The following is a 13677-nucleotide window of genomic DNA, read 5'->3' as shown; positions in this document are numbered from 1 at the left end:
CCCCCCCCCCCGGTGTAGGCCGTCAATTTGTTCTTAACTGACTTGCCTAGCTAGATAAAGGTTACAGAAACAATCACTTCAAACGGCTGCTTCATAGGTGACCCGCCTACATCCATCCACTTGCAACAAAGACTCCAAACAGTGGTGAAGAGAAAGAGACATTTGTTACACAAAACACCAAAAAGTGTAATGACAAATATGGCTTTTGCCATCAGGCCAGAGTGTATGCGTCCACTGGTGCGTTTTGGTGTGAGCCACTCATCTCTGCCTTGGCAAAATGTCACTGTTCTCCTGGTAGACCCACATCGTTTTTGAATGAAAGCTACACCACCTGTTTTTAAGTCCATTCGCTCATTTTTCATGCATCTGTCATGAGGTAATGATAAAAAGTGCTGTAATGGCCTAAAGCTTTCCTGACTATTTGCTTTAATTTATGTAAATGGCTCACGTTTTATCTTGGCTGTAACTGCTACATGGTTTATGTCAGATGTTGTTTTTTTGACGGAACGTTGGCGGCGCGCCGAAGTCAATTTGATGGCGAAGGTGGTTGTCTGATCCTAAGGCCCTAAGAAGAACCCAATATGAGTTGACCTACTGTATGTTATCTGACTATGCTCCATGCCATAGGCTGTAGGCCAGTTCATTTAGCAGACAAGATAAGTTTATAAGTCCCGTGCTATTATTTTACATTATATGATTTTATTATAAGAATAATATAATTGAACGTAGCTGAATAAAATAGAAAGGATACTTTCCCATTCCGGAGCAAGCGCGCATATGAATGTGCCTAATTTGAAATAGATCTTAGCCTATATGCTAGATTTAGAGTTATTGGGCAAATTTCGTAGTGAATGATACAAACCTTAGAATGTCTTAGAAATGTAAACATATATGAACTGCAGGATGCGACCATAGGCTGTTGACTATTTGAAAAAGCTTGCGCTCTGTTCTTTGCCACAGGGTGCACACCCTGTTCTCTCAAGTGATCATATTTTCACCCATCCGACTATTCTCAATGTATTCTTGTCTTTACTGATATGTCAAATGTGTCTCGATTTAGAATGGCCCATTATGAAAGGGGTAGAAACAGGGTCAGGGGGAAAAAAACAAGCGTCATCCTTATGCACTGGAATTGTGAACGGAGGACACTTTCCTGCAGTTTAAATCATGCAAGTAGGCTACTCCGATTTTATAGGGAGCAGCTGAGAAATATGCCTAAATATAGCAACAGCTGGGATCCTCCTCTTTCTAGTGGCTACCATCAATACTCTGCTTTTACACGAGATTACATGTAGAAATGTCTGGTCGTATAAGAACACTTGCTTCACTTCATGCATCAATCACTGTTTGAGGAGGATGCAGCCTCTCACTCATGTTCCCGCAGCTACCCAGTGCTTCATTTGGGAAACCTTTACAGCTGGCACAATGCATTGGGGCAGGCAGCATTCTCCTGGCATCCACCAAACTTTACAGCTGGCACAATGCATTCGGGCAGGCAGCGTTCTCCTGGCATCCACCAAACTTTACAGCTGGCACAATGCATTCGGGCAGGTAGCGTTCTCCTGGCATCCACCAAACCCAGATCTGTCCGTCAGACTGCTAGAAGGTGAAGCGTGATTCATCACTCCATAGAACGCATTTCCACTGCTCCAGAATCCAATGGCGGCGAGCTTTACACCACTCCAGCCGATGCTTGGCATTGCGCATGGTGATCTTAGGCTTGTGTGAGGCTCCTCAGCCATGGAAACCCATTTCATGAAGCTCCTGACGAACAGTTCTTGTGCTGACGTTGCTTCCAGAGGCAGTTTGGAACTCAGTAGTGAGTATTGCAACCGAGGACAGATGATTTTTATGCGCTGCGCGCTTCAGAATTTGGTGGTCCCGTTCTGTGTGCTTGAGTGGACTACCACTTCACAGCTGAGCCGTTGTTGCTCCTAGACTTTGCCACTTCACAATAACAGCACTTAAGTTAAGTGGGGCAACTCTAGCAGGGCAGATATTTGACGAAGGAGAGAGGGCAGATTTTTCACCAAATGAGAAAAGGCACGTCTATCCCCTCCCTCCTTCTATCTCTCCCTGCCTGTTCCTCTGAAAGTGTTCCATCCTTCCTCCTCTCCTCTCACCTGCTGAGGCAGACAAAGAGCCAGTGCTCTGAACATGAAAGGATTCATACATATTGAAACCACAGCAGGTCTGTTCCCGCCCTCATTTATAATCCATATTCCTTAAGAGCTTCCAGAACAAAATGCCTGTTAGATTTTTGCCTTTTATATTCATTAGAATGCATTTTCTGCCAAGCCAGGTCCATAAAGTGTACAGGAATAAAGAAATGACTATGGGCACCCATTAACTATGGGAATAATCAAATCAGCTTCTATAAAGAAGAGGTAATGCATCTATGCTCCAGGGTGGCTTTGGGTCAGCAATTCACTCTCCACCATGCCGACAAAGGAGAGGGACTGACTGTGATCCAACGCCACTGCATTATTCATATCTTTCTTATGGGGAAAGAAAGAGACACAAGAGTGTTTCAGCATTCAGCCTTTAACACAAGGCCCTGGATTTATACAAGTATGACAAACTAAGATGTTGGTCATTGTTATCTTCCAAAAGAAAATGAGTCTAAGATCTTGGATGACTGAACTACATCATAGATTGATGGCATCTACAGGATAATAACAGAGTAAGCTTTAAACTTCTGCAAACAGACAAAGTCCCACACTCAAACTGAGAGGAGGAGAAAAGGAGAAGGAGGGAGGAAAAGGAACGCCAGATAAAATAAAGACTTGGAGAAACTAGTGAAGGGAGGCCTGAGCTCATTCTCTCTCTCTCTCTCTCTCTCTCTCCACCTGCCTCATGGCTATGTAGAATCTGTCAGGTTTGGGAGGGGAGATGTCTCAGGATGTCTCCTGTGTGTGTGTGTATGTGTGTGTGTGTGTGTGTGTGTGTGTGTGGGGAGCTGATTAACAGAGCGCAGAGCAGCGTGGCGAGGAGCGCGGGCCGAGACGCATGCAGCCCAAACAGAAACCCACTCCATGCAAATGTGTTTGTCACTCTGACAGTATGTCTCAATTAAGGCCCATAGCCGAGCTGAGCAAGTCCCTCCTCACCGAGGCTTCTGTCTGCAAGCTGCCTGCTTCACTGACCCCCCCCTTACACACACTCACACACATCCTTTAAGGCTGGTGAAGGAATAAAAGAACAAAGAAGAAAAGGAAAAACTGGAGAAGAGAAGAAAATCCTTCAGCCGCCTGACAGCAGGAGAAATTCTTGAGAAGCGCTAGAAAATTGACAACTCCTGTAGCACTGTGTGGTAAGATAGTAATGGTAAGAGTGGTCAGAGCAATGCAGCGATGCCAACTTTAACTATAACGACAACAATGATGGAAAAACAATCAAACTAAATCCCAGATAAACCCCCACTGTCATCACCCACTCTGGACGCTGCTGCTGCTACAGGCTGCTGGGTTTGACGTCTACTGTGGCAGATCGCGCTACCGGAGCGTGATTTACCCAGGAGGACACACATATATGTACACACACACACACACACACACACACACACACACACACACACACACACACACACACACACACACACACACACACACACACACACACACACACACACACACACACACACACACACACACACACACACACACACTCACACACACACATCCCTTCTAAGCAGGGATGGAGGTAGATTTGGGCAGGGCTGATGGGTGATGTGGCTGTGATGCCTGGGTGCAGGTGTTTAATTAATCTCCAGACACGTCAGAGAGCGAAGGGACAGCAGAGCTGAGTGGGCTCTCCACGGCAGGCTGACAGACAGGGAGAGGGGAAGGAGAGGGACAGAGCTGCTGTCGCTGCCTGCAGCGGTTTCTGTGTAGCACCCAGAGGACAGATATGACACCTCATGTGATCTCCACACATTAGGACTGTGAGAGCCTGTTACATGCCTATCAGCTTGGCTCTATAGGGTGAGCACACTGAAGACTCCCAGATTTGAAGGAGCTGGAGGTGTGGGGGAGCAGGAGGTTGGTGTGCTGTCTAGTCTCTTTGTGGGTGGTTACAGGATGCTGCTCGGAGCTCAGTTCTGTCAGAGTGGGAGCTGGAATAAAGATCTCACCTGGCCGTCAGGCTGCCTGCACCTCCCTGTCTGCACTTCCCTCTCAGCACCCCCCTGTCTGCACCTCCCTTTCTGCACCTACCATTCTGCACCTCCCTGTCTGCACCCCCTGTCTGCACCCCCTGTCTGCACCCCCTTTCTGTCTGCACCTCCTGCACCTCCCTTTCTGCACCTCCTTTCTGCACCTCCCCCCTTCTCTGCACCTCCCTTTCTGCACCTCCCTGTCTGCACCTCCCTGTCTGCACCTCCCTGTCCGCACCTCCCTGTCTGCACTTCCCTCTCAGCACCCCCTGTCTGCACCTCCCTTTCTGCACCTCCCTTTCTGCACCTCCCTTTCTGCACCTCCCTTTCTGCACCTCCCTGTCCGCACCTCCCTGTCTGTACTTCATTCGTAGCACCCCCTGTCTGCACCTCCCTTTCTGCACATCCCTGTTTGCACCACCCTGTCTGCACCTCCCTGTCTGCACCTCCCTGTCTTCCCCATCTCTGTCTGCACCTCCCTGTCTGCACCTCCTTTGCTACACCTCCCTCTCTGCACCCCTCTGTCTGCTCTCTCCTGTCTGCACCTCCCTCTCTTCACCTCCCTCTCTGTACCTCCCTGTCTGCACCTCCCTCTCCTCACCTCCCTCTCTACAACGCCCTCTCTGCACCCCCTCCCTGTCTGCACCCCCTGTCTGCACCTCCCTCTCTGCACCTCCCTGTCTGCACCTCCCTGTCTGCACCCCCCCAAATGCAAGCCACAGCCATGACCAAAGACAGAGGAAGAAAATAACTTGACAATGTGATGTGTGCCTGTGATTGTGTTAATAACTGCATGTGTATGTGTGTGTGTGTGTGTGTGTGTGTGTGTGTGTGTGTGTGTGTGTGTGTGTGTGTGTGTGCCCATGTCCCTGTGAGTGTGTCTGTGGCTGATGTGCCTGTGTGTTTGTATCTGTGTGTGAAGTATGTGGCTCCACTTGTGTGAACCGGTGCTTACCGGTATGGGGTATTTATACCTTGGGTCCCCTGGCGCAAGCGGCAGGCCCTCTCAGAGCACAGAGCTCAGTACCTCTCAGAGCACAGAGCTCAGTAATGGGGCTAATTGGGTGTAAAGGGGGTTGAGACTGGCATCAGGTGCAGCTGATCTGGTTTCCTGATTAAGCACTGTAATCTCCAGCACAGAACTGAACAGCTGACCAGCTCCCTTGAGTGTGTGGACACACACAGACACACACACACACACACACACACACACACACACACACACACACACACACACACACACACACACACACACACACATACACTCCCCCCCTCGTTGTATACCTTGATTCTTCTTTTATTTTTTTATTTTTTTTATTAGGATCACTTTTAGCCCAAGGGCTAGTCTTCCAAGAGTCCTTAAGAAATGTAAAAATACATAAATTAGAAAAACAACAAAAGTATGAGGACAAAAACCACCCTCCCTCCCTCCCACATACCTCATGTGCACATATGAGTTTAAATATAACATAACTTAATAACCTCTTAGACCCACTCTACTGTAGATGTTCAAGACATTTTGTGAATGAATCTCTTAAACCACTATTTGGCACGTTTTTGGGAACTTTCTGTCGAGGACCTTAAATCAAATCAAATGTTATTTGTCACATGCGCCGAATACAACAGGCGTGGACTTTACTGTGAAATTATTACCTATGAATCCATTCCCAACAATGCAGAGCTAAATAAAAAATAAACATAGTAACACAATAAAATAATAATAACGAGGCTATATACAAAGAGTATCGGTGCCGAGTCAATGTGCAGTGGTACGAGGTAGTTTAGGTAATTGAGGTAATATGTACATGTAGGTAGGGGTCAAAGTGACTGGACAATCAGGATAGATAATAAACAGAGTAGCAACAGTGTATGTGAAGAGTGTGAACGTGTGCCTATGCGTGAGTGTGTGTTTTTGGCATCAATATGTACTGTATATACAGTATGTGTGTGTGTGTGTGTGTGTGTGTGTGTGTGTGTGTGTGTGTGTGTGTGTGTGTGTGTGTGTATGTGTGTGTGTAGTATGAGTCCAGTGCGTGTGCATAGAGTCATTGCAAAAAAAGAGTGTCAATGCAAATAGTCTGATTTGATGAACTATTCAGCAGTTTTATGGCTTGAGGGTGGAAGCTGTTCAGGAGCATTTTGGTCCCAGACTTGGCACTCTGGTACCGGAGAACAGACTATGACTTGGGTGGTTGGAGTCTTTGACAATTCTTAGGGCCTTTCTCTGACACCGCCTGGTAAAGAGGTCCTGGATGTCAGAGATCTCAGCCCCAGGCCTGTACTGGGCCATACGCACTACACTCTGTAGCGCCTTACGGTCAGATGCCAAGCAGTTCCCATACCAAGCGGTGATGCAACCAGTCAAGATACTCCCAATGTTGCAGGTGTAGAATGTTTTGAGGATGAGGGCCCATGCCAAATCTTTTCAGCCTACTGAGGGTCAAGAGGCATTGTCGGGCCCTCTTCACAACTGTGCTGGTGTGTTTGGACCATGATAGATCCTTAGTGATGTTGACACTGAACAACCTTCTCCACGACAGCATTGTCGATGCGTGCTCGGCCCTCAGTTTCCTGTAGTCCACGATCAGCTCCTTTGTCTTGCTGATGTTGAGGGAGAGGTTGTTTTCCTGGCACCACACTGCACGGTCTCGAACCTCGTCCCTATTGTTGCCTACCCTCGTCACCTGTGGGTAGCCTGTCAGGAAGTCCAGAATCTAGTTGCAGAGGGAGGTGTTCAGTCCCAGGGTCCTTAGATTAGTGATGAGCTTGGAAGGCACTTTGTATTGGATGCTGAGCTGTAGTCAATGAACAGCATCGCGTAGGTGTTTGTTTTGTCCAGGTGGTAAGGGGCATTTTGGAGTGCAATAGAGATTACAAATTGGTGTGGGTCCAGGGTGTCTGGGATGATGGTTTTGATGTGAGCCATGACCAGCCTTTCAAAGCATTTCATGGCTACAGATGTCAGTGCTACAGGGCAATAGTCATTTAGACAGATTATCTTGGCATTCTTGGGCACAGAGACGATGGTGGTCTGCTTGAAACATATACGTATGTACACATATAACATACACATATGTAGTTATCACAGACTGGGTCAGGGAAAGGTTGAAAATGTCAGTAAAGACACTTACCAGCTGGTCAACGCATGCTCTGAGTACGTCTGGCCCTGCGGCCATGTAAATGTTAACCTGTTTAAAAGTCTTACTCACATGTCTTACTCACAAAGTCTTACTCGCCATGGAGAGCGTGATCACACAGTCATTCAAAACAGCTGGTGCTCTCATGCATGGTTCAGTGTTGCATTAAAGGCATTTAGTTAGTTTGGTAGGCTTGTGTCACTGGACAGCTGCTGGGTTTCACTTTGTAATCCCTGATAGTTTGCATGCCCTGCCACAAACGACGAGTATCAGAGCCAGCGTAGTAGGATAGAATCTTAGTCCAGTATTGATGCTTTGCCTGTTTGATTGCTCTGTGGTCGCAGTAGGATTTTTTATATTAGTCCGGATTAGTATCCCGCTCCTTGAAATTGGCAGCTCTAGCCTTTAGCCTAGTGTGCATGTTGCGTGTAATCCATGGCTTCTGGTTGGGATATGTACATACTGTCACTGTGGGGATGATGTCGTCTTTGCACTTATTAATGAAGCCGGTGACTGATGTGGTATGAATCCCGGAGCATATTCCAGTCTGTGCTAGTGAAACAGTCCTGAAGTTTAGCATCCTCTTCATCGGACCACTTCTGTATTGAGCTCGTCACTGGTACTTCCTCTTTGAGTTTTTGCTTGTAAGCAGGAATCACACTCTCTGTGTGTGGAGTAAAGGTGATCTATAGTTCTTTCGCCTGTAGTTGCATAGGTGACATGCCAGTAGAAATGAGGTAAAACAGATTTCAGTTTTCCTGCAATAAAACCACTAGGAGCGATGCCTCTAGGTGAGCATTTTCTTGCTTGCTTATGGCCCTATACAGCTCGTTGAGTGTGGTCTTAGTGCCAGCATTGGTTTGTAGTGGTAAATAGACAGCTACGAAAAATATAGATGAAAACTCATGAGGATTTTGAGATTTATATTTTCCATGTCCTTGTTCAGCCATGACTCGGAGAAACATAGGATATCAGCCATTACTCTGAGAAACATAGGATATCACAGTTCTTCTGCTCATGTTGATAGGATAGTCTCGAACAGAGCTGATCCACTTTATTCTCCAGTAATTGCACATTCACCAATAGACTGGAGGGTAGGGGCGGTTTATCCACACGCCGGCATCTATAATCTTCCTTTTTCAAGTGTCAAGGATTTGGGCCTGGTCTAGGAAGAGCAGTATGCCATGTGCCACCTGCTTATTGAAGTAAAAATCCTCATACAAAACGAGATTAGTGATCGCTGTTCTGATGTCCGGAAGCTCTTTTTGGTCATAGGAAACGATGGCGGAAAAATTATATAAAAGATTTAAGACACACAAAATAGCACAATTGGCCAGGAGCTTGTAAAAATGCTACTCTTCCTTCCAGTGCCATTCTTGGGCGCTGGTGGTCATGTAACCTGGGAAATTGTCTCTCGCGTATGCAAGTATATTATATGGGTCTTTCTATAAATAATGGGGCCAATGTGTGACATTGCGATCAACATTTCTAAATGGTTTGATACAAAAATAAAAGTGATTTTAATGAAGTTCCACATGTGTACTTAGAGGAATATATTTAAATTGGTCCGTAACTCCACCTATACAACATCATAGGCCCAGGACTATACATCATTTAAGCAGGGTTCATACAGACATTGGCAAGTGAAATTCATGGACTTTCAGGGACTTTTTCAAACACTTCATTGTAATTTTCAAGGACCCCCTCCACACACAAACACACAGAAAGCAAAGAAAAAATAGGCCATTACCACTTGAAGAATAATGCCTTTCTATGGCCTTGCCAATGCATTGATATTCAAGTTATTATTACAATCGAAAATATGTGAGAATAATGTGGACTTGCCTGACTAAAGAAATTGGATGCATGCATGGTGATTTTTCTCCTATCCTTTGTGGCCGACGCAGGCAAACATAACAAAGCCATGAACAGCGGCAGCATTAATCTCACCATTTGAATCTCACCATCGCTGTTTTATAATGAGAAAGTGACCAAAAAACTGGTTCCTTTTATAATGGAAGGATTTGTATGGAAAGTCAAGTTGAAGACAACATTAGATTTGACAGGCCTCATAATAACCGCACGTGGAGAAATTATAAATTGGCTACAATAATTATAAGCACCAAATTGAGGAAATGTCTGATTTTCAAAGTGTCCAGTACTTTCCAGTACTTACATTTCTGAGCTCCAATTTCAAGTTCAAGTAGGGCTACTTCAAGCCCCTTGTATTGTTTAAAATTGCAGGTGTAACATGGAAAACAAAATGTATTTGTCATGATATTTCATTACAAGATCATTATATCCAGAATAATTCATAGGAATAGTGTTGGGTGTTGCTCAATAGTCTACCCTACGCAATTGCGCACAGTAGACTCTGTGTCAAATCCGAGGCACAAAAACATATGAAAGCATGCACTCATTACCTACAATGGCGCCGAAGGAGATGGCTGCCGTTAAACGATTCAGTAACAGATTGTGCTATTGTATATGCTTTTTTCGCATTACTTGTAAGTTATTTTGAACATAATGTTTCTGCCACCCTGTCTTGTGAACGAAAAGAGCTTCTATATATCAGGACAATGATTACTCACCCCATAATGGAGGAATACTTTTTCTTCAATGAGTCGGACGGGAAGGATTTACTTCAGATGCCCGACAAGTCCTGTATATTTGTAAAACACAGCTGGTGCACGAAACCTAAGGAAGGATCAAGGTTTTGCTAGCCTGAGGTAGAGTAGCTCATGACAAACTGTAGACCACACTATTTACCAAGAGTGGTTTCATCTTTATTTTTGGTAGCTGTCCTATATACCACCACAAACTGATGCTGGCACAAAGACTGCACTCAATGAGCTGTATACGGCCATAAGTAAACAGGAAAACTCTCATCCAGAGGCAGCGCTCCTAGTGGCCAGGGACTTCAATGCAGAAAAACTTAGATCTGTTTTACTTAATTTCTACCAACATGTTAAATGTGCAACCAGAGGGGGAAAAAAACTCTAGATCACCTTTACTCCACACACAGAGAAGCATACAAAGCTCTCCCTCGACTTCCATTTGGCAAATCTGACTATAATTATATCCTCCTGATTCTTGCTTACAAGCAAAAACTAAAGCAGGAAGCACCAGTGACTTGGTCAATAATAAGCAGATGCAAAGCTACAGGACTGTTTTGCTAGCACAGACTGGAGTATGTTCTTCCGATGTCATTGAGGACTACACCACATCAGTCACTGGCTTCATCAATAAGTGCATCGATGACGTCATCCCCACAGTGTCCATACGTACATACCCCAATCCAGCCATGGATTACAGGCAACATCCGCACTGACCTAAAGGGTAGAGTTTCCGCTTTCAAGGAGGCAGACTCTAAACCGGAAGCTTATAAGAAATCCCGCTATGCCCTCCGACGAACCATCAAACAGACAAAGCGTCACAAAAGGACTAAGATTCAATCGTACAACACCGGCTCCGACGCTCGTCGGAGACGAGAATACAAAGGGAAGCACGATGACACGAGCCTACCAGACGAGCTAACTTACTTCTATGCTCGCTTCGAGGCAAGTAACATTGAAGCATGCATTAGAGCATCAGCTGTTCCAGATGACTGTGTGATCACGCTCTCCATAGCGATGTGAGTAAGGCCTTTATACAGGTCAACATTCACAAGGCCGCAGTGACAGACAGATTACCAGGACGTGTACTCCGAGCATGCGCTGACCTACCGGCAAGAGTCTTCACTGACATTTTCAGCCTGTCCCTGACTGAGTCTGTAATACCAAACAGACCACCATAGTCTTTGTGCTCAAGAACACTAAGGTAACCTGCTTAAATGCCTACCGACCGGTAGCACTCACGGCTGTAGCAGTGAAGTGCTTTGAAAGGCTGGTCATGGCTCACATCAACACCATTATCCCATGCCTGTGACTGGAACGAATTGCAAAAATCGCTGAAGTTGGAGACTTTTATCTCCCTCACCAACTTCAAACATCTGCTATCTGAGCAGCTAACCGATCGCTGCAGCTGTACATAGTCTATCGGTAAACAGCCCACCCAATTTATCTACCTCATCCCCATACTGTTTATATTTATTTACTTTTCTGCTCTTTTGCACGCCAGTATCTCTACCTGTACATGACCATCTGATAATTTATCACTCCAGTGTTAATCTGCAAAATTGGAATTATTCGCCTACCTCCTCATAACTTTTGCACACAATTTATATAGACTCTTTTTTTCTTTTTTTCTACTGTGTTATTGACTTGTTAATTGTTTACTCCATGTGTAACTCTGTGTTGTTGTCTGTTCACACTGCTATGCTTTATCTTGGCCAGGTCGCAGTTGTAAATGAGAATTTGTTCTCAACTAGCCTAACTGGTTAAATAAAGGGGGGAAATTTTTTTTATCCCAGAAACCCTAGACCCACTACATTTGCATACCGCAACAACAAATCAACAGATGATGCAATCTCTATTGCACTCAACACTGCCCATTCCCACCTGGACAAAAGGAACACCTATGTGAGAATGCTATTCATTGACTACAGCTCAGTGTTAAATGCTATAGTGCCCTCAAAGCTTATCACCAAGATAAGGACCCTGGGACTAAACACCTCTGCAACTGGATCCTGGACTTCCTGACGGGCCGCTAGAAGGTGGAAAGGGTAGGTAACAACACATCCGCCACGCTGATCCTCAACACGGGAGTTGGACTCAGTCCTATCCTGTACTCCCTGTTCACTCATGACTGCATGGCCAGGCACGACTCCAACACCATCATCAAGTTTGCTGATGATACGACAGTGGTAGGCCTGATCACCAACCACGCTGAGACAGCCTATAGGGACTAGGTCAAAGACCTGGACGTGTGATGCCAGGACAACAACTTCTCCCTCATCGTGATCCAGACAAAGGAGATGATTGTGGACTACAGGAAAAGGAGGACTGCGCACGCCCCCATTCTCATCGATGGGGCTGCAGTGGAGCAGGTTGACAACTTCAAGTTCCTCGGTTTCCACATCACCAACAAACTATCATGGTCCAAACACACTAAGACAGTCGTGAAGAGGGCACAACAAAGCCTATTCCCCCTCAGGAGACTGAAAAGATTAGGCATGGGTCCACAGATACTCAAAAGGTTCTACAGCTGCACCATCGAGAGCATCCTGACTGGTTGCATCACTGCCTGGTATGGCAACGGCTCGTTCTCCAACCTCAAGACACTACAGAGGGTAGTGCATACGGCCCGGTACATCATTGGGGCCAAGCTTCCTGCCATCCAGGACATCTATAGCAGGCGGTGTCAGAGGAAGGCCCTAAAAATTGTCAAAGACTCCAGCCACCCTAGTCATAGACTGTTCTCTCTGCTACTGCACGGCAAGCTGTACCAGAGCGCCAACTCTAGGTCCAAAAGGCTGCTGTTTAATTATTTGTTACTTTTATTATTATTTTATTTTTTTACTTATCTATTTTTTACTTAACACGTTTTTCTTCTTAACTTATTAAAGCATTGTTGGTAAATTAAGGGCTTATAAGTAAGCATTTCACTGTACGGTCTACACCTGTTGTCACACTCATGTGACAAATAACATTTGATTTGATTTGATGCTTTCACTGTTAAATCTAACGAGACCCTGTTGTAAATCAAGCAGACAATAACAGATGATCAACATCAATTCACTAGACATTAGATCCAGCATGGATCGAGGCACAACGGTCTTCACCAGCGTAACGAACGAGACACCCAAATATTCTGGACATTCTAGCGAACACCTTTATTCCAGCAGTTTGACTGTTATTGCAGATGTTTGTCACTTGACCGTCAGAAAATTCCTTCCTGATGATAATGTGTGAAAATATCATGGTGTAATTAAACAGCCTGACACCAACATGTATTATACATAATTATTGAAGAACCACGTTAATGACAGTATTGATTTAGGTTTTAAGTATCAAAGTAAGGTGACTTTCGGTTAGAAGTATTCCATTTTGCAATAGCATCATTTTGGGGGGATTTGTGTGCCCATGAAAACTGTTTTTACCCCATAACATAAGGAGGCATTAAATAGTTACACTGCATTTCTGAGATCTCTACATAAAAGACTGTCCGACAGATAGATCCAGGATTCTTACAGGGTTCTAGTTCATTGTCTAATTTACCTGAGTGATATGATATATGATATAACGGCAACTTACACTGCCATAAATATAAGGACAGAAAAGGAATTATTTATGTCACACGATTTTGGACAAATCCGTCAAGACACCAACCACGAGAAAGGGTTAAATCTATGTTTAAAATCAACTCGTGAATTTTATTGAATGAAGCTAGGTTTCCCCATTATGTCTTAATGTAAATGCATACATTTTTTTTTAAAGATTACTATCA

This window comes from Oncorhynchus tshawytscha, linkage group LG12 (genome assembly GCF_018296145.1).
Source record: "Oncorhynchus tshawytscha isolate Ot180627B linkage group LG12, Otsh_v2.0, whole genome shotgun sequence".
Taxonomy (NCBI): domain Eukaryota; kingdom Metazoa; phylum Chordata; class Actinopteri; order Salmoniformes; family Salmonidae; genus Oncorhynchus; species Oncorhynchus tshawytscha.
This window is presented reverse-complemented; position numbering follows the sequence as displayed.